Raw genomic sequence first — 25876 nt, forward strand, 5'->3', positions numbered from 1 at the left:
TGAGATCATCTTGAAAAAGAAAAAATGAAATCGTCAGAATGTAAAAGCCGGGGTTTTTTTTAAGTCAGTACTTGAATAATAGCCTGAACAAGGAGAAAGAAGGTTGTATGTAAAGAACTTAGCTAAATCAAGCTACAGTTTTATTAATTTAACTCATTTGGGAAGGATTTTGAATTATTTTGTGAAATACAGGTCATTATTTCATCTAAAATCATTCTACCTCAGAAAGTGCTGACACCAGTTTCCTTTCCTCTGCAGCTGGTCTCTGGCCTAAGACTCATATCTACCCATTCTCCCATTAAACCAGCAAATAAGAAGGGGAGAGATTGTTTTTCTCCCCTTATCCCCCAGTTTTTGATATATAGACTTAATAATCTCTAGAATCAATGTCCTACCACATTCCACTCTTTAGTGGAACTTCAAATTATTAGAGTTTTACTGCATCTGAGTCATTTTGTGTAACTTGCAGAGCAACTCACAGGGCTGCTAAAATGATAAATCTAGGCAGTCCAATCTACTGATGCATAAATTTCATTTTCTGTGATAAATATTTTCATATATAAATTTATATGCACAAATGTTTAGAAACATACACAACTATGTAAAATTAAGCAGTAATATGTAGTCCTCACTAACAAGCTACTACTATTCTATTGACTAGATATCCTTGAAATATCAGGAGGGTGGGGCTCATATACTCCAAATCTGAGGATGCAAATCTTTTAAATTCAAGCTATTTTTTTTCAATTTGTTCTCAATTTCCTTGAATGGTGACCTTATAAGGTTTCCTGTTCCTTGCACAAACCTGGTAATGTCTGTTATCTCTCTTTAATGTCTTGGTGTGAAATTTAGCAGTATGTTGGTGCAGTGTTTTTGGTTGGTTTGTTTGTTGGTTTTTATTTTTCTTTTTAATTGAAGAAGAACATGTTTATTTGGATGAAATGAGACATGATATGGTAATAAAAATATCATGAAAGTTAATACTACTATTGTCATAAAATTAGGTAGCATCAAAGGAATAGTATTTCAGTTAATTTTTACTTTTTGGTATTGTACTCTTCTGAAAATTTTGTTATATAATTTGATTATAATTAGTTGCCTTAAAAAGCAGTCAAATTTCCTTTAAATGCTGTTTTATATATTATTTCTATGGTATTATTCTTCCTGCAAGAATATGTAAGCATGCGTGCAATTCCCAATTTTTAAAAACTGATAAATAATTTCCAAAACTTTTTGATTTGTACATATGTGCTTATACATTAGAAGCCAACAGAAGATAATCCATGCAATACATTACATTGTGTCAACTTAGAAACTCCTGACATACTCATCACAGATAGGTAAAGTGAAGGAAATCTCTATGCCTAAAGCACTTTGAGAAATGAATCAATCTTCTCAAATACCCAAGTAGACTAGCACAGTGACTATTTCTAACCAGAAAATTGATCCTATGCAAAGATGAAATGAGTGTCTGATTGACAGGAAAGGGTTTATACAACTTCTCAAATGTCCTTAAGAAACAAAGGCTAATGTGCAGATTTTTTTCAACGCTGCCTTTTCCAAATGCTAGCAAGGGAAAGGAAATCCATAAAAGCACCAACACCCTCACTGCAATTCTAAACAGAGTCATGACTTCTTCCGTTGTAGATGCCTCAATGCCAGATAATATTTCATTATGGAGGAGCACTAGCTATTATGTAGAGTGTAACTGAATTTGAAAAACCTGCTTTAAATGCCTGCCTACTGCTGACTTTTGTAAGACTTGTCACAGAATTAGAATCATAGAATTGTCTAGGTTGGAAGGGACCTTTCAGATCATCTAGTCCAACCATCAACCTAACACTGACAAAACCACTACTAAATCATACCTCTAAGCACTATGTCTACCCATCTCTTAAATACCTCCAGGGATGGTGACTCAACCACTTCCCAGGGCAGCCTGTCCCAATGCTTGATAACCCTATCAGTGAATTTTTTTTTCCTAATATCCAATCTAAACCTCCCCTGGCATAATTTGAGGCCATTTCCTCCTGTCCTATTGCCTGTTACTTGGGAGAAGAGATCAATCCCCACCTCTCTACAACCTCCTTTCACGTAGCTGTAGAGAGTGAGAAGGTCTCCCCTCTGCCACCTTTACTCTAGGCTAAACAACTCCAGCCCCTCAGACACTCCTCGTAAAACTTATTCTCTAGACCCCTTGCTAGCTTTGTTACCCTTCTCTGGATACATTCCAGAATCCCAACATCTTTGTAGTAGTGAGGGGCTCAAAACTGGACACAGTAGTCAAGGTGGGGCCTCACCAGTGCCAAGTACAGGGTGACAATCACTTCCCTCGTCCTACTTACCACACTATTTCTGATACAAGACAAGATGCTATTGGCCTTCTTGTTCCACCTGGGCACACTGCTGGCTCCTATTCATCTGGCTGTTGACCAATATCCCCAGGTTCTTTTCTGCTGGGCAGCTTTCCAGCCACTCCTCCCCAAGCTTGTAGCGCTGCATGGAGTTGTTGTGACCCAAGTGCAGGACCTGGCACTTGGCCTCGTTGAATATCATACCATTGGCCTCAGTTCATAAAGTGTAATAGTGAGAGAGGCAAATGTTAGCATCACAAATTTTGTGGATAAATATGATCCAGTTTTATAACTGCCCACTTTTCAAATTTTGGATATGAAAAATTAATATGTAAATATAATTTGTGGTTAGCAATAACAGTAATTTGAACATTCAAAGAGAATACCAGAAATTTATAAATAAATATGCATTTTTAATGGGAACGTCCAGTTTCAATGTGGTTATTTAATGTTTCTTGGATCAAGAATAGAATGTCTGAGTTATTTTTGTGACTGTCTTTTCTCAGTGTTTAGGCCTTGGACACCACCATCAAAAATAATTATTTTAGTCTCTGGGCTGCAAAGTACTTTCAGGTAAATGAGTGCGCCTGTCTGTATCTGGTGTTCTGTGCAAAGTATATATTACATTTTCCTATGACTAAAGCAAACTTCAACCTATGTAGTATGGAACAATTTAGTACACTGTTTGGCATTACAAACAATCTAGCCAAGAAAACTGGCATACTTTCTAGCACCAATTAAGAGGTTTAAACTGCATCTTACTTCAGTAGTGACAGATGCTTTGTGCATATTGAGCTGTAGTAATCCCATGGTGTTTTAATAATTAATGTATTGAACTATGTGTTTCATTGCAGCAGAAATAACAATGGGGCCCATAACAAGGAATACTATGAAGATTTTCCTCTTGCTAACTTAAAATTTTAAAACTTAAAAATCACATTAATATAGATGTTGTTATGTTAGATTAATATTACATTATTAAGAGCCACAGAAACTAAACATGTTCTTCAAGTTGTTTAATGAGTGAGGATAGAATTTAAGCATGGTGTCCTAGCCTGGAGTCACTTTTGTCTATAATGGACTGGAAGATGACAAGCTGTTCCACTGAGAATGGCTGAAATGCACTTCAAAATTTTTTATAGAAGCTTAAATGAATTTCTCTATCTGGATAAATTTAACATGGTTATTAATTATGATTCTTTTGCATACAGTACTTGTAGTGGTGAGATCCAAGGATATTGGCCAGACCTTGTCTGTATGTAAAAGCAGTATCTTATATATAAGGCCTAATAGTATGGCTAGAAAGAAGTAGCTAAGACGTTAGGAATGCAAGATCTTCTTCGGGGCTATGTAAATAAATTACCTCCCTAAGGCCTACAAAAAGATATTATCCTTTATGTACAAACTTTCTTCTAAATTCTCTATCAGGCTGCAGTTTTAAACTTCATTGTCAGCCTTGCAGATTCCAGTAGCACCCACTCTGCCTCTTGAACCATGTAATGTCCCATAGACACGGTGCTTTCACTTATTTCTAATAACGCAATGTATTCTACACAATCTTGTTACTACTGGTTGCTGTTTCATATTAGCTAGGGTTCTTCACTGTATATATCAAGTATCACTCTATTTCATGATAAGGAATAAAACCTTCTGGTTCTTTGTTTTCTTTGGTTTTTAATTTGTTAAGAATTGTGATAAAGGTCCAGAATCTCATCTGATCCACCATTTAAAAATTAAATGCTGTGGATTTCTGTCGTTCAAATAAGAATTTATAATGGAAACATATGGTTCTAAACTTTTGCATTTTAAGAAGTTAAACTACTATTTAGCTATTTTTAAAATAATTGTAAACATAGCACTACTGGGAGGCTTGTGTTTTTTTTTTCTTTTGGTTGTTTATTTTACTTTGTTGAGGTTTTTTGTATTTTTTATTCCTTTTTCTTCTCTGTATGTTTTGACTGCTTTGGAATTCTCAGCACAAAATTATACAGACACATTTGAGCTCAGTGGCCATTTCTGAAACTCCTACAGACAAATCCAGATTTGAATGCAACTCTCTGGGCACCGGATGCATAATTTAGCAATCAGATTTTGTATTTGCTGCAGCATGACCTTGACATCTGTGTGCATAAAATTTGTTATATTTTGAACACATTTTAATACCTAGCAGTAGACACTTATATGAATTTAACATTGAAATCTATGTAATCATGTCTGTTTTTTACTCTTATGCATGTTAATGACCATTCACTGCAAGTATTTTTGTTATGGTCAATAATCGAAATAATAGATATTTGTCTAATGTACATTAGATCCCCCCCCCCCCAATAGAATTTTTTTCAGTGTTTATTGTCAGCCTAGGATCATCCAGAGTTGTCCTCACCCAATGTGGGTACATTTTCGTTAAGGTTTTCTTTCCAAGTAGAGTCAATATGTGCAGTTTAAACATCTGTGTGTGGATTGTTTTTGTTTTATTTTCCTTCTTTCACCTGAAGAAATCTCCACAAGATGCACTTGACTTTAGGATGCCAAAGTGCAACTTGTAGTAGATCTTCCTTAAATTAAACTTAAACCCGAGATTCACAAGAAGTAACTGAGGAGAGAACAGAGACAAAAGTCTTAATCTACAAAGCAGAAATCTAACTCACTTGACATGCAGTATCCTACTTGGATGTCAACAGATGGTTTCAAAGTGTAGCAAAGGTTGAATTTCTTTGACATTTGAAGCACAGTGGTCTTTAACATCTGCTGTCCCCTGATGTGTGCTTGACAGCTCATTTCAGCAAGGGATACACAACATCGTATAGGCTTTATTTTATTCCATTTTGTACATCTGGGAATAACCTGGCCCACGAAGTATCAAAAGTATTTGGATACACCATCATATATTTGAGATTTTTTTCAGTTGTTTCAGTAACTTCTAACATTTACAATTAGAGATCTAATCTCTTGTAGAAATAAAAAAAAATTGTTTACACAATAGCATGTTCTTTTCCATTACTCCAAAATAGCTGAACTAAATACTGATTTTCTAGTATAAATGTCAATCATGTACAAGCAAATTGCTTCAGCAGTAACACTGATGGAAGTAAATAATTCTGACAGAGAGTATTGTTAATATATCATTTATTGAACCATGTTTTTATTGTATCTTAGTGTTGCAGTTAATTTATCTTTTTTTCTTCTTTTCATAAAATAAAAGTGAGAATCCAAGTAAAAGAGGATACATAGAAGCTTTTGATATCTTGTCAACATAGCAAATGAATTTTGTTAAAATGTATATTTTAACTGTGAACACTTATTGGATTTTAGGTGTAAGCAACAACCAGTGCAATTACTGAAGATAACCTTAATAAGATGGGAAAACATTGAATTCATTACTTTCCTGCCTATTTCCCTTTCCTTGCCAAAATAAAGACTTTCATCCCCCAAGGGGAGTTAGATCAGTGAGTTGAGATAAATAAATTCATGAATTTCTGCAAGAAACATATCCCAACTGTGAGATCTCCAATTTCTTTGTTAAATGATGGGAGACTTCCCCCGCATAGGGTGTTAGTTTGTGGTTGCCTTACACTGATCTTAGACTGCTCTGCCATTTCCTGTTATCTCCACTTACTGACCCAACTGAAAACTCGCCATGGTGGATGGGAAGTGGTGGTTTTTATTTTTTCCAGCCAATTAAGAATAAAAGAAATAGGAAAAATGAAAGTTCGCAGATGTTACTTTCCACTACTACCCTGATCTGCAGTATCATCAAATTCCTTTCATCAGCTTCCCTGTTCTGAAGAATAATTGTTATTCAGTTTGGCTAAATTAACTGATTTTTATGATTACTATTATTTATATTTTGCAGCGATCTTTCTCTAAAATGACAGGTGACTTTTTTACAGAATAAGCTGAACAAACAGCTGACACAGGAACCCTACCAAGAACCCAGACAAACTTCTGGGTTTTTCAGATATAAAGTTCTTACAAATCATCAAGTCTTTAAGAATAATTCCAGAGACTCTTTGTTCAACTCTAGAATTAACACCTAGCACACTAAAATTATTTATTTCAAGACAAATTCATTTTCGTAAGAAACTGGCCATGGTAATGAAGCCATGTCCCCAATAGGTCTTTTGTCATATCTTTCAGTCCTGTGTCATTTGTCTTAGTCACCCTGGATCATTTCAGATGGCACTAAACATCAGTGTGAGGGTAACTGAATTAAGCCAAAAGTACAACCAATGGAGGCTAAAAGTCGATGAATTTTACTGACAAGTGATTAAATTCAATGGACACCTATTAAATTCAAGGGATGCCTAGTAACACAGGATGCATGAGCAATCTTCCACCCTGAATCATTGTCTGATTTTTGAGAACACAGTGATAACTGCTGTATTTAGATCATGTTGTGCCCTGAAATGTATGGTCTTACAGCTTTCTGAATTCTGATGTTGGTAAAATTCTTTTGGTAAAGTCTTTTTGAGATATCAGCAGAGACATAGCCCAAAGAGCCTATATGTTCAATCAGTCTGTAGAATTTTGTGGCACTAACTGTGTGCAGAATAACTCCACACCATATGTGCAGTAGATGAAACCTGTTCAGTATCTATTGCCTGATGATGGTAGACACTAATTCAATGCCAAGAGTTGGGGCTTTGGCAGTGCACAGCCATGCATTAAGAAAAAACTGCTACTCATGCTGACTGACATGCATGATCATTTTGTTAGTGCATGATTTTTACCAAAAAATGCAATCTCTGCAACCAGTCTTTTTCATAATACATAATAGAAACATTTACTTTTGTCTGAATGGGAGAAAAAAATGTCATTCAAACACTGTCAGCTTTAATCCGTGACTTTCTACTGTCTGCCATTGAACACACTGAATAGATATCTAGTTCCTATGTAGATACCTTAGCAAATGTAAAATCTCAGGTCTTACATTTCCCCAGAGAGATTTTTACAAATAAATACAATACTTTTACTTTGTCATATCAGGCTTGCTTACCTTTATTATTATCACATATAATCTTCAGGCATGCAATAAATCAGTTGTGCTGTCTTTGAGCTCATTGTATCCATGTCAGAGTTTCTATCCTCAGGCTTTCAATCCTAGCTTGTGCAGTTTTTTACATGGATGAATAAAGTTCATGAACTGATGCACTGTGTATTCCTCAATTTCCAAATCATTCTTTTCCTATAAACTATGTGTTTAATGTTCAGGGTTTTAAAATGTGAATATTGCAAAAATGTAAGTAAAATTTTGAGTCCATTATAATTTTTATTCCTTATTTTTCCAGGACAATTCTCCTGAAAATTGTAGCAAAATTATCTTTAGATGGTAAATAGCCTTAAAAATAGAAAACAGCTTCCCTGTTAATTAGATATTTAAATATCAGTGAGTCAGGAATATTTATTTTGCATTATGTATTTGAACATTTTTGATAATGAACTACAAATTAACAGATCATTAACTACAAGATTAACTTAAAGCATGTAATCCATTCTATTCTATTCTATTCTATTCTATTCTATTCTATTCTATTCTATTCTAAAAAAAACCCACTTGATATTAAAGGACTTAGACCATTAAATGGCAAACAAAACCAGTATAGTTGGAAACTGATAGCTCTTGCTTGTGTGCTGTTCTGTTTCTGCAACACAGAACATACATACATACACAGGTGAAATATCCATATGGGGATCTACTGTTCATGTGTCACTTATCTCCCATGTTAAATTGCCTCAGTATTCAGGGAATAAATGTTTCCTCTGCAAACTTCTCACATACGTCTAATCTCTCTTTATTAAAGAAGTTCTTCACTGCACACATTTATTCTAACCTTCTGGAAGTCTATGGGGATGGATTTTCTCCCTAATGTATTCCTTTCCATACCAATCTCAGAATGATAGAATACTCCTATATTTTAATAAGAATGTGGTCAATTCATAGTAAATGTCACCACATCAAAATAACACGTTGTCTGACTCATGTAATTTATTGAAGAGACAGGAACTTTTAGTATTTCTAAATGTGAATAAAAAATGCCATCACCATTGGCAGCAGGGATATAATACAATGAATTGCATTACACATCTGGCAGATACATTCAGAGTTGTTTGAAATTGCCAAATGGTTTTGATCATGGATATAATAGTGGTCTCCTATGACAAGACTTAGACAATTTAAGCTTGTATTTCTTGCCATTATCTCTTAGTACCTAACTCTTGAATTTAAGAAGTGAAATGAAGGAAATTCTTCTAATGTACATTTCTAATATGACAGGATGTGCCTTCTCTGACATATTAATCTCTTTATCTGAGTAGATTTCTCAAAAATGGTGACTAGGTTTAATCCATTAAACTATTTGTTAAGTATTTGATGATTAAAAACAAGTTTCTAGTTTGCTCTTGTCCTTTTTAACAGTAAAAGTAGGTTTTTTTGTTTGTCTGTTTAAACTGTATTACACTTGATTTTCAGTAAACATTGTAAGTTTTCCTGAGATTTTGTGAATAAAAAAATAAAAATATTATCTTCTTCCTTCAAAGATTGAGGATCATGTGGAAGTGATATCACATCTCTATGAACATAGAATTACTTCATATCTTAAGAGTATGAACAGGGCAATTACCCAGAAGACTCTTTTTTTCTGTAAAATAAAGGGGAAAAATTATAGTCCACTAAACCAGCCTATAGTATACTGGCTGGAGTCAAAACTACCCTCTTATATTTAATAAGTAAATGATTGAGAAAACAGATGAGCTTAAAGGTATGCATGGAACTAGTAAAATCAATAGAGAAATTATTCTTCTTGTAGGTTAGATGTTCAGAAAGTGCTTACCTATGTTGCATGTAGAGTAGATGACCAACACAGGTCTACTGGCCTATGTGGTCTAAGATTAGATAAAGTTTAACTTATCTGAAGTTAGCTGATATGATCTTGTCTTACACATATAAATGTACAGACTGCTAACTGTAGTTAGCTCATGAGGTTAGTTATGAGGGAAGAAACAGAATGTCTGAAAAAACTAATGCTCAGCTCTGTACAACACACAATTTTAAATCAAAAAGCAACAACCTGAATGTTGGCACTGAAGTGCCATTACTAAAGAAAGAAAACATCAGAGACAAAGCAGACACAACCAAGTATACCACTGACAGGCCGTGGCCAATGACACATTCTGCATATAATAAATCGCCCTTTTCCAGTTTTATTATTTATAAAATTGAGGGAATAAACCAGACAAGACAGAATAAAACTTGAGAATCCAAAATAATAAAATTGACTGGAACTCCTATTTGAAAAATATGCTGCTGCCATCCTCCATCATTGAAATATCTTTCTGTTTCTTATTCACTTCGCATGCCCTGAACAGCAGTCACTGAAATTAAGTTGAAAAATTAATGATGCTACAGCTGTAGTTGTAGCAGTATCTCTGAGTGCTTCCACTGGATTTTGAACTGCTCTTTAGACATAGCTTGACTGCAGGAGCGGAAGAGAAGAGAGTTTTAGAAACAAGTTACATTAGTACTGCCAAAACGGAGCATGTAGTCTAGTCTGTGGATGACACATTTGGTCAGCCACCAGTCTTCATTACCTCCACGTAAGGGAGAGTGGTGTTTAGAACTATAATGTCAGAAAACTAGCACATCAGTATTATCAAAAAATTCCAGAATGTCTAAGTAGAACAATTATAAATCACAATAGTCACAGGAATTAGTTAAAAAAATACAAATATAATTAAATAATTAATATTTATAATATCTAAAATATGTTTTAGTACTATTGTCCTGTAGTCTAATTTAAGTAGCTCTAATCTATTCCGGTCTCTCCATGATGATTTTTTATGTAAAAATAAATCTTTCTAAACTTTTTTCTTTCTTTCCAAATCCATGAAAAAAAAAGAAGGAAATGAATGTGAATGGGAGAGAAAACACTGAGTGAATGAAATGAAGGTTTGTTGCCTCAAATTTATACAAACATACCACAACAAAAATTACATTAGTTGGATCTATAATTTGTCTACAGAATGAATTCCATGTAAGCTTTAAGGTACACTTTTGACAAAGTTGCAACATGAATTAATTTGCAAGAGTTTAAGTTTGCCTGTCAAAACTCATTCTACTTCAATCTCTGTTACCTTTTTCTTACTGGGGAATTTTGAAAAAGTGGTACAAGCTCGACAAATGAAAATGCCAGGCATATAACATGATTTAATATTGACTGGATGAAGCTCCTCCATTCGAAAATATAAAACGAGAATGCATTTGGTAATGCTTGTGGATGCAAGAGAAGGCTATTACAACACTTTTTTTCCCTGAAATGTAATTTTCAGACTATTTCTATTTTTTCATCTTTTAAAAAGACTCATTTTTGTGCTTATGCCATGCTAACCTAGAAGTGAATCTATGAAAAACTTAAACATTTTGAATTCAGGAAACAAAAAAAAGTCTCATCCTGAAAGCCCTCATCTTTAAATCTTACTAATATATTCATATTACTTATATTATGTAAATCCAAATAACAGAGCTGTGACTCCACTAAGTATGGCCAAGGAGACTACTAAAAGCCTTTACGCAAAAAAGTGTTTGTGTTTCAGAAGCCTGTAGTGGTGGCGCAAGCATTTCCTCCCCGAGTCCCCGACTTCCTCTGCTGAAACAACCTTGCAGGGAGAGTGAGAGTTTGAGGAAATTACCCCATAGCAATTTTGATCATCCAAAGAAAAACTTCCAAGAGAGGATAGTCCAGGGAGATAATACCTCTGGTTAGAATTGTTGTGTTTAGTTGCTCTTCATGGAAATTTTTTCCAAACATCTCCAGCAAAGCATGACATCTAGCCATCTCAGCAGGACATCATTTCAGCAATGAAAAAATATACTGCAGGACTTTTTTTTACATGGCTTAGATATTTCTTAAAGTAATACAGCGAGCTGCTGGATAAAAAAATGTGCACAATGCGGAGGATGTATTCCCTTCATTTTATTTTACTATTCTGCTGATGTGCCCTTCAGCACAGATACTGGTTTCATAATTCACCTTTCACATCTATTTCATGTAGTTTTCACCTCAGCTTGGAGGATTTTCATTCAAGTGTTGATCTGACCTGACCCTTTTGAACTTGTATGATCTGACTATCACAGCATAAGACAAAAAAAATTTGAAACTGTAATAAAGAACTCAGTTTCATTTATGCCCTATAGATTTTTGTTTAGCTTCTGTTTCCTTTTCTCTTCCTTGCTTGAATGCCATATAATGACAAAAATGCAGTCATAAGTCAAAAACAGACCATAAACTCCTAGAACATTAGAAGATTATCTATTATGAAAACTTTATGCTGTTTATTTCAGCAGATAAAGACTAAAGGAAGCAGGACTGTATAATAATTCATACATATTGTAGGCTCCATCTGTCAGTTATTTTGTATTGTTTAATTGATGAATCTAAGGGGTTAACTCAAGCAGAAGCTGACAGCATATATAGAAGAAGGGAGACAATGAGTTGACAGCAGCTGTTCCAGCAAATACCTGAGACAATGCAGAAAACTAAATGCTTTGAAGTCTACCCCTGCCCTCCTGCTGAGCTGTCAAACTGGTTTGATCAAGCTCCAGTCACAGGTGCAAACAGAAAGATTTTCATTAACTCTATAAAGCGACACACTTCCTAAAGCTGGACTCAAAGCTTAGCTGAAACCCAGCTTCTGCACCTGAGATCTTCAAATAAGTTTGGCCTGCGTAAGTGTTCAGGTAAGACAGATACGCAATGAATCTTTTCTTGTACTGGAACTTCTTTTTTAGGTGTTATTCCTATTTTACATTCAAACAATATTTTATTTGGAAAAGGCTGATTCAGATCACTGTGTTAACCAATTCATTACAACTGTGAGAAAGCTTACAGGCCTTAAATCTATTTAGACCTATTCATTAATCACATAAAGTTCAGTAAAAGGATTAGGTCAAAGATAACACGCAGTTCCACTGTCCTGCAGGTCTTGACTCAGGTAGAGGTCAAAAATACAACCAGGTCTGATAGCATGACAAGAATGACCTACATGTGAATACATAATGCAACAGGGAATTATGTCAATAAATAGAAGAATATTGTTCTAGCTAGTGTGTAAAGTGAGAACAGACATACTGACATATCCATTACAGATCCAATGAAAGAAAATTTAAAGCACTAGGAAAGCACTATTATTAAAACTTTACAGCACATAAAAATGTGGTTAATATGTGATACGCAGCTTTATTCTAGAAAATAAAAATCTCTACTACTTAAGAGTTCTTAAAATATACCTGTAGTTCTCAGATGGTTGCTTGCTCAGCAGTTTTTACTGTTCACTAGTATAACACTGAGCTTGTGAACATATCATTTAGTGTCTTTTTCTGCTCGCATTCAACCTTGAGAAAGCTACAAGGGCAGAATCTATTTGGTGACAGTGGGATTCATTTAATCAAAACCAGACATCTAAAGTAGAAATGCTTATGTCTGAAATAATCATTCCAGGCTCCCTTCATAGTTAATAGTGGAAAAAAAAACACTTATAGGGTATGATTTATACTTGTAGGGTATGATTTATTTTATTCTAACATAGTCATGTAAAGTAGGACAGAAGAATTCAATGTTATTGCCCAAGACAGCTTCCAGTTACCGTGGAGTTTAATGAAACTTAGAAAGAAATTAGCATGTTGAAGTCAGGAGGGCTACAGCGTGCTAAAATCTGTGTAAAAGTCTTAAAAAGCAACTTAAGGTCCTGAGAGGCTCTGTATGTGAGTGGAAGTTATAAAGCCATCACGTGCCAGTTTGGCACACCCTGAGACCCGGGGTCTCTGTCCCAAGTCAACGGACATGGCTGCTATTTTCCCGGTTGGAGGTTTGTCTATGAAGGAGCCTGAGCAGGTACTGCAGAAAGGCACACACACACACGCAGAGGACACTAACACAGCTGGCCACACCTAGTGCCACAGAGTGCTGCCTTTAACAACACCCACACAAACACTACCAAGGCTCATGTAAAACCTAGTAAGATCAGGCAAAGTCCCGATCCTCCTCTCTGCCTGATACGGATTGGGTTTCACTAGTGAAAACGCACACCTGAGCCCTCCAGATTCACAAGCACACCCATACTTGTGGATCCCTCAAATACCAGCATGGGCTTGCAGCCTGTCTAATAGCCCTGCTCAGATCCTGAGGCCTCATACCCAGTATACAGGTTTCCACCTACTCACTGGCTAGTCCAGCATGATATTCGCTGGCAGACAGATGCACTCACTCACACACTTGACTCACAAGCATCCCAATGCTTGCAGATCTCTTAAACATCATTATGGGCTGTCAGCCTACTTAATATCCATGCCTGGACCATGAGCACCCTTACCTATACAGACTTTGAGTCTTAGCAGAAACAGGCTTTCCGCCGACTTGTCCGCTAGTCCAACTTGACATTTGCTACTGAATGACACACATACATTGGGTTAAAATTACTAGGAGAAAATATACGCTCTGGTCCCTCCAGTTGCTGGAGCATAAGCTTTGCAGCACTCACAGATGTGATAAATTACACAGGAGGGCAGAATCATAGAATCATAGAATGTGTTGGGTTCAAAGGGACCTTTAAAGGTCATCTAGTCCAACCCCCCTGCAGTAAGCAGGGACATCTTCAACTAGATCGCATATTTAAGAAAGGATTTAATGAGATGACAGCATAGATCACAGTGACCAGGTGCAAGGTTCAGTCATACAAGCACACAGACCGGTGCTTGTTTGCATGTGACCGTCCGCTTATATCTTTCCTCTTCCCTATTTTCCCACAGTTGTCCTTCCCTGATCTGCCCCGATTCCCCCTTTTCCCGGTCTCTGGCCCTGGCCTTAAATAGCCCAGTAATAGGTTTTTCACAGTTCCACAAGCATCTGCTGGTAGCCCATGGTAAGTGTCACAAAGTCCCACAGGGACCCGTCCAGTATCCCATAATATTCATGCTAGTCTTCTTCCCCATTTCTCATCAGTTAAACAGTTCAGGTCAACCCCCTTCAAGGCTATGCCTGAGTGTTTTCTTAATGGCCCATCAATCAGCCTGTGAAGAGTTCTGGTCTGTGTTATTGTCACTGTTATCACCTGCTCCTCAGGTTTGTGTAGCTGTGTGTTTAATTTATCACTTTCTTTGTTATTTGTTATTTCTTTTATACCAAATAGTCCTTAACCAGATAACTTAATGAACCAGATGCTCTCACATGCTCTCCCATTCCACGTTCCCTTACCTGCCCAGACCCTTTTTCTAGTGCCAGCTGATGCTTATTCTAGTTCTCTTATCTTTATTGGACATATAAGGGAGCGTGCTCTGGCTCCCATTTGAGGCATAAGTCCATGGAGTTTTGGGGGCTTTTTTTGTTGTTGTTTTTCAAATGGAAACCACAGATGGACAAGAAATAAAGTCTGCCATAATCTTCTGCATGCTCATCTCTTTCAGACCACATAATGTGATTTTGGTTCATTCTTAGATGTCATGACTACCTGTCGTTTAGAATTGGCTGGAAGGTTCACACAATCAGTAGGCAACAGATGGGTCAGAAAAGCAGTCCATTGCTGACAGGGTGCCCAAAGGAGATCACTGTAAGAGAGATCTCACCAACAAGAAAACAAGTTGTAACTGTGAATGAAAGGAAATAAGTGTTTTTAAAAGAAAGATCTTTTGCTATTACTGTTGAAGTTACTGCACACACTTCTTGGATTTTGCACTCATTATTTTTCAGTAATCCTAGACAAATAATCTCTCAGAAATTCTTTATTTTTGCTTGGACTCTTAATTGTTTAATTTGAGCACTGTATTTAGATCATCCTATGTAGTTATGTTTGAGTTCATAACAAAGCAATGAGTTTGCTAGAAGGTAACTGGAAGGAATCTGTATGCTGTAATTTTGAAAGTGCAGTTCTTACATTATCTCATTTACAGTAGCCTGTCTGGACATTAGCGTTTAGTTCTGCCTTTTTTTTCTGGTTGCTCTTCATTCAACTTACTAGTAATGCTGTGTTTTTCAGGCAAAATTTGATTCATTACTAAAGGCCTACTTGATGAGAACTTTGCTTTTGGACTACGGCAATATAAACATTAGATTGAATTACAGTTATACTGTCATAGAAAAATGTAGGTTGGAAGGAAGCTGTCGATGCCACAAAAAGGGTGGGAGAAGTGAAGGGAAACAGTTTATGAGGAAAAGCCAAGGAAAGTTTCTGGAGAGTTTGTCTTGTTATTCTGACTATTGCTGGGAAACTAAATTTCTCCCATTCTTACAGTAATATTTATCCAAACCATTTCTTTGATGACAATAGCAGAAGCAACCAATCTAGGTTTCCAGGAATCTGTCATACGTTTTTTTTTGCAGGAAACAACAGGCTCTGCTGTTGCCTCAAGCAACTCCTACTTAATATTAACACATAACATTAGTTCTTGTCCTTTACTTCCACCTACTTTTCCACAACATTGAGCTCCACAATGCATTCCTGCACCCATGGACTGTATGTTCAAATCAGAATTACAGTACTTGCAGAATTAAGTTTCTCTCCTTGTTGTACTAGTATATCATTTATCTCAGTAATTGTATTTGTAATCTGAAAATTCACAGTACACGTTCCAGTTCACCCTAAAAATATTTTGGAAATTTAGGATTGGAGGAGAAAGCCTTGATTGTTGAGTAACTAGAACCAAATTCTTTAATAAGTAGCTAGTTTACTAAGATTGAGGTTAATGTCAGGTAAGACTAATGATGACAAGATAATTATTGGAAGGTTTTTCAGGACCCATGCTAATATAGGTCAGAAACCAGTCAAATTACAGGCCGAAACTTCTTCATAGCTAATTTGTGCTCACTCCTTCTGGATGAATATTATCTTTAAATAAGTCTTTATCCCTCACTTCCTTCTTTTTCCCCCTTACATTAATATATGGAGAAAATTAATATTCCCTCTTTTTTTTGTTTTGTTTTGCTAGGTCAGTATAGGCCTTTTTAATATGTTATTCATTCCATTTCTTAAAATATCCCTTCCCTCTATTATTCTCAAAGCTTTTCTCTGTACCTGTTACCATCTTAGCCTCTTGCATCTATATAATGTTTACTTTTCATATGCAAATTTCAAATTAGTTCCTTACACAATGACATTAATACTCCCTTATCTGTATTAGGAATACATTACTATAGAAACACATTTTCTTTTTTTAAAAAAATAATGTATTTATTTATTTAAATAGCTGTATCTTATTTATGGTTCATATACATTCATAAACATATGCATTGATATGCATAACCCATTTTTCTGTTCTTGTCACAACTGACGAGTGCCCATTTTATGTCTTGTCTTTCTCTACATTTATTTTGATCCAAGGAACCTATAACGTATAATAACTAGTAGCTCTACAGGTCATTATCTTGCCTGCGTCTGCTGCTATACAATTGCAAATCCAGTAAGATGTGAAGAATAAGGATGGAAGACAAGGCTTTATACATCTTTCCTTGGTTAAAAAGGCCAAAGACTGATGTGAATTCTCTGAATTTGTTCACCTATTGGAGTCAGGATTTCCCAGCTACCTGACACTTTGCCTGCCAATACCTTGGGGAAAGAAAGGAAAGAAAACAATACATTTTAAAAGAGAAATTGGCTTTTTTTCTGTAACAAATGAGTGACACATCACACTGAAGGCTCAAAGGGCTGCTTTGTGTATTAAGCGAGTTTTGTTCACATAATACTGTACATTCAGCCTTTGAATCAGGGCACCTTTAAACAGAAGAATTCAATCCAGCTTGGCTGTTTCATATTCAAAATCCCTTTTTGTACAAAAACTCTTGGGGAAAATATCACTGTCCAATAAACTTAGTGTCATCCCCCTTCACAAAACATATATTGGCAATTTTGCATATAAAATATTTTACATAGCTTCAGTTGCAAGCCAGATATGTTAGTTTTTTTCATCACTTGAGTTTAACAACTTCTGTTACAGAACTTGAACAAATTCAATAAGAACGATCTTCTTATGCTTGGTCAGGATCCGAGTGTTTATTTTTTATTTTTCAGATATGCAGTATGTACCTGCAGATAAAGAAGACATTCAATGCCTGTTTTTTAGATTTCAATGAAATGGATTTGTATCTGTGTGAGATTCAAATATGGTCATTTTAGAACAAAAAAGAATAAGTGAAAAGAAAGACATCTTGGATCACAAGATCTGGACAGGCATGAAGTTATGAAAGAGTCAATAAAGGGATATGAAATAAAATTTAGAAGTTGCCATTTAATGTAGGAAAAATAGATTTGAGTGACTGTAAGTGACTGTAAGTCACTCAAAGGGTGAACTTCAAGGGGGAACTTAAGGGAAAACTTCAATAATTTAATTGAAAATGAGGATGTCATTTTCAATTCAATGAATTGAAAGTCTAATTCAATGCATATTTCACACATTTGGAAGTGAAAGCATGGTGAAGTGAAAATATGAAGTGTGAAATCAGACATTTTGTTGCTAAAGGGTACAAAAATAATATGGGTGATGCTAGTAAAACTTACTCTGTATTTGTATATGATAATGATATCCTGATTGGTTTGATGTAGTATTATTCCGAAAAAGTATTGTTCATCAGGATTAAGTAACGTACAAGGAGGCTGGCATACAAACAGATAAACTGAGATTGTTACATTAGCAGCATCATACTCTATATATTAATGAGATATTAATGAGATATTCCTTCATTATCCTTTTGTAAATCTAAGCAGGTGGTAGTCAACCAAGAAAAGTTCTGAATAATGAAGGTTGTTCACTAGTTTACAGAGTATTTTATAATAAGCAGGGAGAGAACCGCTTAGCAAACCAGAAAGTTTTTTACTTTTGTTTCAAAAGGTTATATACTTAACACTGGCAATAAAAGTAAGACTTAGCACACAACACTTAAGCTTTAAAACTAAGTTGGATGAATGAAAAGCTTAACAAAGAAATCTAAATGTACTTAGTTTTACAGAAATAGTGTCTTTTGATTTAGCCTCATTCACTCTAAAGTCTAAAATAAATATACAGAAAAATCTGTATTATTCTCCATCTTTAAAATGAATTGGATAAAGAGTAATTTGGAAATAGACAAATCATCTTGTACTGAACAAATATAGAAAAAAATTTAAAGTCAGCGCTTGTTGGTGGGAGGTCCATGGATGTTAATTTGAATAAAGGTTGATTGGGGTCTGATAAAGCAGTTCCAACAAGATTTCCATGGCTTTGGGTATCTTTTCAAATGAGAAAATACTTTTTCTGGAGAATTTTCACTACTAAATCAAATATAATTCATACCATTTATAGTCCATATAATAAAATATAGTGGGTAACTAATTTTGTAAGCAGAAATGTCTAATATATGGTCAGAAACTAATTAGGAATACAGTATTTCTTCCAGTAGAAGCTCTCTACTGTAGTGATTCAGCTTCCTTTTTAATCAGTGTGCTAAATTAAGAAGACCTTAAAATATTTCATACTGAGGTGCCACTATGTAGTTTATGTTAATGTAAAAATAAAAATGATTTGTAAAGGAAAAGGTTTCAGAAGTTTAATAACCTATATTTAAAAGGATAGTCATTTTTATTACTTGCATCAATTTCAGAGTTAAGGCACCTACTGCAATTATTTAAATGGTGCACATCAGTGATAGTTCAAATACTGTCACGCAGGTCTCTAAGATGTTAAAAAATATTTTTTAGTGCGTTCAGTATCAGGAGTTTTATAATCCTACTACTTTAAGCTAAAAGGATCAAAAAAATCCCCTACTGATATTTCCTACAAATAGGAAATGGCCATGTGGTGAATAATTTCCTTAGGAAGCTGTGCTGACAAAAAAACCCCAAAAAACAACCACTTTATGTGTCAGTCTTTTTAACTGTTTTGATGCAAACTAGTAACGTCTTAGCTATCCTTGAAAACTTTGAAAACAGCTTAGGTAACTATCCTTCATATTATTTAAATTGCTGCATTGATCTATTTTTAATTACTGAAATTACATTTATGTAATTGAAAGCAAAGTGCTTATTTTGCATTTTACCTTTGCTAACTCCTCCAGATCCAAAATAATAAAAAAAAAAAAACGGAAAAAAAAGTGTCTATCATTGTAACAAAATTTAATAAAGTCACAAAGAGAAATATGTCTATTGTGTTTTGTAATAATTATCAAAGCTCTGAGGACACCAACAGCCCTGCCTGTCCCTGCCCCGTCTCCATGGGACTCTCCCCACCTTGCCCATGGCCCAGGACCCCATTTCAGCCCCTGGGGCCACCAACCCCTGCCTGGTGACACAGGAGTGACATGGCAGCTTGGTTGATCTCCAGCTTCCCACAGCCCTGCCCTGCCCAGCCACGGGCCCCACCAAGCTGGGTCAACCCATGAGCCCACATCCCAGCCTGGCCTCGGCCTCTCCCCATCCCCATGGAGGTACCCAATGCCTGGGGCTGGGGCTGCCCCGGTGTCTTCCAGCTGCCCTGCTTCTGTCTGGAGTGGTAGGATGGGCCCTGGCTGCCAGGCCTTGCCCTGACAGACCACGGGATTCCCTCTTGGGTCCCTGGCCTTCACTGTGCCCTTAGATAAATACAAGCCTTAGCATATTCGATAATACCAACAAGAGATCTAGGAGTGTGTCAAGGTAACAAAAATCACTAGTCTATCATACACTTACTTACACCCATACATTTGTGTTTTCGGAGTTCCTCCCTGAACGGACAGTTTTAAACTGTCCGTGTTCTTTTTGACATCTAAGGATAGAGTACACACTTAGTTAGGAAGTAGGACTGGACCTAGAACCCTTCTGGTGCATCAGGGTGTTGTTAAAATTTTTCATAGAATTTGGAATCCAGTTATCAATCACTAAAGCATCTGCATGATTGTACATCTATGTATATACTATGTCCTTACGACTTCATGGAACTGCTCATGTTTAGCCTGAAAGCTGTGAAGGCATCTCCTGAGTTTATGCTGAAGGTTTCTTCAGTAAACTGGCTGACTAGTTAAAAAATTGCAGAAAAGCACTAAATGCTGACTTTGCTGCCTCCATCTCATATAAACTGCCTATGCTGCATTTTCTGAAAATGTCTGCATCTGTGTCCTTAAAAAGTTTTAGAAAGGGAATGAAATGTGCTTTTTCCCCTACCAAAAGGCAATATGTAGTGCATGGTTACCTCATACGAGAACCTTTTTTGACTTATAACTCATGATCAATTATAGCACACTGCCAATTGAGTCTTCAGTCATCATGGGTTAATTTCACAAGCAAAACACAGATATTATAATCCCCAACTAAGCATCAGTAGTTCTTCAGTGTCTCTTATTTAAATTTAGCAACAGAAAGTAGATACTAAGTTGAAGTATATATAAAGACTTCCGGCTCATGTTTCTACCTTGGAAAAGGATGTTTCTTGCCTAATGGGATTTAGCATGATTTGAAGAACAAGTCTTCCCTTAGAAATATTAATTTCTTCCCTAGGTCTCAATTTTTTTTTTTAAATTAAGTGCTTGCTTTCTAATTAGAATTCTCACCCCCCAAAAAATAAATTAAAAATGAACAAACAAACAAACAAAAACAAACAAATGAAAAAAAAAAACACAACCAAAAACCCCACCCCAAAACCAACCACTGAACAAAACAAAGGGAAATATCTAGCCATTTGGGCCTTAGGATACCTCTTTGGGAAGCAGAATATGACAATTCAAAACCTCCTAAGAACAAATTTGAATGTAGAGGCATACAATAGGCTATAATATTTTTGAAGCGTCCATGCTTCTTTGTGTAGGTATAAAAAGGATATCTTTGAAATTACTGAAAATAATAAAAAATCTTATTCCCTGTGTCTTACAGTTGTCTCATCGTGGCATGTTCTTAACGGGTTTTTACCTTTCAGAATGGCTTTCAAAGTAAATATATGATAGATATCTTTGTCAAAAAAAGCAGCTTGATTCCATGTTGCAGTTACTATAGGTCAGCATCTATGGTCCCTGGATGCCTGGGACCATAAGGGCTCTCTCAGCAGTCCCTGGGAACAGATTGGCTATATAAACAGCACCAAACCAGCACACGCAGAAAAAGAGAAACCCTGCTGCTTCATTATTTTTCGTGCAGCTGTATGGGCTGTCTTGTGCCTCGCTTATAGTTTTATAGGGAGTAATCATATTGAGAACACCTGGGGTGACATGTAATTACAACATGATTGTGTGGAAAAATGTGGGTCTATTCAAATTTCTCAGGGGCTATAGACAGCTGGTTCCTTTTAATTCTTACAACAGCATGTGTTCTGTAACAGCTGGAGATGTGTTTTCCTATTCAGCCTCATTTGATGGATTGATCATGAGGCAGGTGATCAGCAATTTCTAAACTGTAATCCAAACTCTGCCACTAACTTGCTGTTAGCCTTGGGCAAGCCACTTAGGGTCAGATCCAGCTGAAGTATTTAAACACCTAAAGAATGATGTAGGTAGAATATAGACATTTGTGTCCGGAACTGCAGTTTTGAAATCCAAGTTAATCCTGTCTAGCTGCAGAAACATCACAGTACAGATACTATAGGCGATTGCTGTTTTGTTATAATTCTGTCTTAAAGTTCTAGAGATAACTATTCATAGTTTGTCTGCAATCTTTGATTCTTTCCTCATATTTAAAGATGATCAGCAGACGAAAAAAAACAAACAAACACTGGACTTGCTGAGATATGAATCCCATTGAATTCTTAAATTCTAAAACTCCAACAGAAAAAAAATAATTGCTTGAATAATACTATTGGTTTCATTTGAAATGTGACTACTAGAGAAACCTATTTTAAACCATTTTTATCCATAATCAGTTCTCTTTTCTGCCTGAGGGAATGGAGTCCTTTCCTTTTGCTTCCATCCCCCCTCCTAAAAACCAAAGGCATGCCCTATCCATCAGATTATAGGCTTACTGAAAATAATTCAAGATTTTCCAATCCACAGAGCAAGAAAAAATGAATATGATTAGACTGTAATAGTTTTTCTTTTTAATGAGAACCCCAGACTCTCTTCTTTGACATCAAAAATTGCATATTTATCTTATTCAATGACTACTTAATATCAAAAGCCTGAATATAGTCATCAAAACCTAATAGCTCTTCTTCCCAGTGCATGCTTGAATCACTGTAGCTACTAAATCACATTATCTCAGGTCTAGTAAGTATTGATTTTTTTCTAATTTTTATACTGTGAACAGATTTTACAGAAAGGGAAGATATTGTCTTCCTGTTCTTCCGCCATTGTGGGAAATGAGAGCTTGAACCTCTGTTGGATAAAGACAACAAACTAGACGTTTTTCACCATGTATTGTAAAGGAAGTCTAGGAGCTGAGCAACACAACACGTAGCTGCAGATTTATAACCCTAGCAATACAACTCAAGAGGCCTGTTTCACAGGAATGAGGTTGTATGTTGCGTTGTTTATCTTCTAGAGAGCAAAGTCATTTAGGGAGAAGTCCAAAAATACCATATAAGAATGCAAAGTGCCATTTAGTTTACATTTATATGGACAGAGCAAACAAAAATAGTTCACAAAACAGAATCGTACAAACACAGAATTATAGAATGGTTCAGGTTGGAAGGGACCTTAAAGATCATCTTGTTCCAACCCCCCTGCCATGGGAAGGGACACCTCCCACAGACCAGGTTACTCAAAGCACCACCCAGCCTGGTCTTGAACACTTCTAGGGATGGGACATCCAGAACTTCTCTGGGAAACCTGTTCCAGTGTCTTGCCACCCTCACATTTCTTCCTAATATCTAATCTAAATCTACCCTCTCTCAGTTTAAAACTGTTACCCCTCATCCTATCCCTACCCTCCTTGATAAAAAGTCCCTCCTCATCTCTCCTGTAGGCCCCTTTAGGTACTGAAAGGCCACTATAAGATCTCCCCAGTGCCTTCTCTCCAGGCTGAATAACCCCAACTCTCTCAGCCTCTCTTCATAGGAGAGGTGTTCCAGCCCTCTGATTATCTTCCTGGCCCTCCTCTGGACTCACAACAACAGGTCCATGTCCTTCTTACATCGGGGGCTCCAGAACTGAATGCACTACTCCAGGTGGGGTCTCACAAGAGCAGCGTAATGGGGCAGAATCACCTCCCTTGACCCGCTGGCCATGATTCTTTTGATGCAGCCCAGGATGCAGTTGGCTTTCTGGGCTGTGAGCACGCATTGCCAGCTCATGTTGAGCTTCTCATCCACCAACACCCTGAAGTCCCTCTCCTCTGGGCTGCTCTCAATCCACTCCGCCCAGCCTGTATTTGTGCTTGCGATTGCCCTGACCCATGTGCAGGACCTTGCACTTGGCTTTGGTGAACTTCATGAGGATTGCATGGGCCCACCTGTCTAGCCTGTCCAGGTCCCTCTGGATGTCATCCCTTCCCTCCAGCGTGTTGACCATGCCACACAGCTTTGTGTCATTGGCAAACTTGCTGAGGGTGCACTCAATCCCACTGTCCATGTTGCCAACAAAGATGTTAAACAGTGACGGTCCCAATACTGACTGCTGGGGAATGCCACTCATCACTGGTTTCCATTTGCACATTGAGCTGTTGACCACAACTCTTTAAGTGTGGCCATCCAGCCAATTCCTTGTCCACCAAGTGGTCAATCCATTAAATCCACATCTCTGCAATTTAGAGACAAGGATGTCATGCCAGACAGTGTCAAATGCTTTGCACAAGTCCAGGTAGATGTCATCAGTTGCTCTTCCCTTACCCACCAACGCTGTCAGGCTGTCGTAGAGGGGCACCAAATTTGTCAGGCATGATTTAATCACTTTCACTCAAAATCATGGGGAGTCTTGAACAATATTTCCATAATGTTGCTTTGATAAATATTTATCCCATAGTTAGTTTTAATTAAAAAAAAAAATACATGTTGCAGGTATTACAGGCAAGACAGAATAGTTGACAACCTCTAGTAAATTTGGATAATGGGGTATATTTAAGAACCAATAAGATTAGAGCTTTGATCCCACTTATTTGCCTTGCACACTCACTAACAAGCCTACAGTACTGTGTTTGCTAGGTCTCATTTTCCATTTCCTTCAGGGAGATTGCTGTTGTGCAGGTATCTGCAGTGCTACTGGTCACACCGGCCATGGTCCTTGCACATCCCCTGAACTTCATCTCCATGCAGCTATCTGATTTCTGGGATCTTTCCTCTAAGCCTACTTCTTGATTTTGGGAATCCTTTTTTGGCCACAAATTCCAGGTTTCTCTAGTCTAAATAGTCAATTTACGTACAGAAGCATAATGTGTCATCACCTTCGTAACTGGTGGTTCAGGACATACCGTTATTGTTTAATACAACTGGTACCAACATCACAGCCAGGCTGTACTCATTTCAGCTAGCAGGTATGAGGTTTCTGCTTGAGAATTCAGAAATCTAGTTTTGGACTTACACTTACCCACACATATACATAATTATCTGCCACCTGTTAGTATTCATAATTTAAGTTACTTCTTTGCCTACAACAGGGTAGAATGAGAACTATCGTATTCTTTCAATATTTAATCAGAGCATTGAATGGAACACTCCTGAAGCAAAGTTTTGGATCTCCTTCTTATATGACATTCGAATTTCACTCTTACTAATATTCCAGATAATACATACTGTTCACTTTTTCACATCACAATACTAGTTAAAAACTTTTCTTAATGGAGAGCTCCACATCACTTCTGAATGCAGAAACTGGGCCTCTGTAGAGTTTTATTTTCATCAAATTTAGTGTTTTGGGGCTTTTGTTTGGGTTTTTTTTAGATGAAACAGAAAGTGTCATTCACACCCTACTCTACTGTCAAGTGTTGCCAAAGAAACAGCGGGGAGCTCTATTACTGCCAAGGCAAAAAAGAGAAGATATTCAAAATTTTGAACAAATATCTGATTTTTCAATTTTTATTCAAAGCAAATAGATTCACTGAACCTCTTCAGATTGCACATAGCTACTAAAAATTGTTTTGTGCATGAATAATTCTGATATATTTCTTTAGCTACTTATTAGTTCACCTTATATGCTATCATTTTCTAGTCCTGGACATAAATTAGATTATTTCTCTGGCTTGAAGTCTTGGAATAATATAATTCAAGTTTGAGAGGGACCTCAGGATGTCCTCAGTGCAACTTTCTGCTTAAAGAAGGATCAGTTATGACATCAGACCAGGTTGCTCAGGGCTGTATCCCGTCAGGTCTTGAAAACTTACAAGTTGGGGTACTGCAGAACTTCTTTGAGCTCCACTACTTGACTATCCTCATAGCTAAGATTTTCTTTTTATATTTACCTCTTTTGTTTCAATTTATGCCTGTCATCACTCATCCTCTCGCCAATCACTGCTGTGAAGAGCCTGACTCTTGTCTTCTTGAGAACGTCCCTGTGAATAGTGGACACTGCTGCAGGGTCCCCTGCAGGTCTCTCTTCTCCAGGTTGGACCTGTACCATAACCTCTGCTCACAAAGCAAGTGCTCCGGCCCCTACCATGTTGGTGGCTTCTGCTGAACTCAC

This window comes from Rissa tridactyla, chromosome 1, assembly GCF_028500815.1.
Source record: "Rissa tridactyla isolate bRisTri1 chromosome 1, bRisTri1.patW.cur.20221130, whole genome shotgun sequence".
In the NCBI taxonomy this organism is placed as follows: domain Eukaryota; kingdom Metazoa; phylum Chordata; class Aves; order Charadriiformes; family Laridae; genus Rissa; species Rissa tridactyla.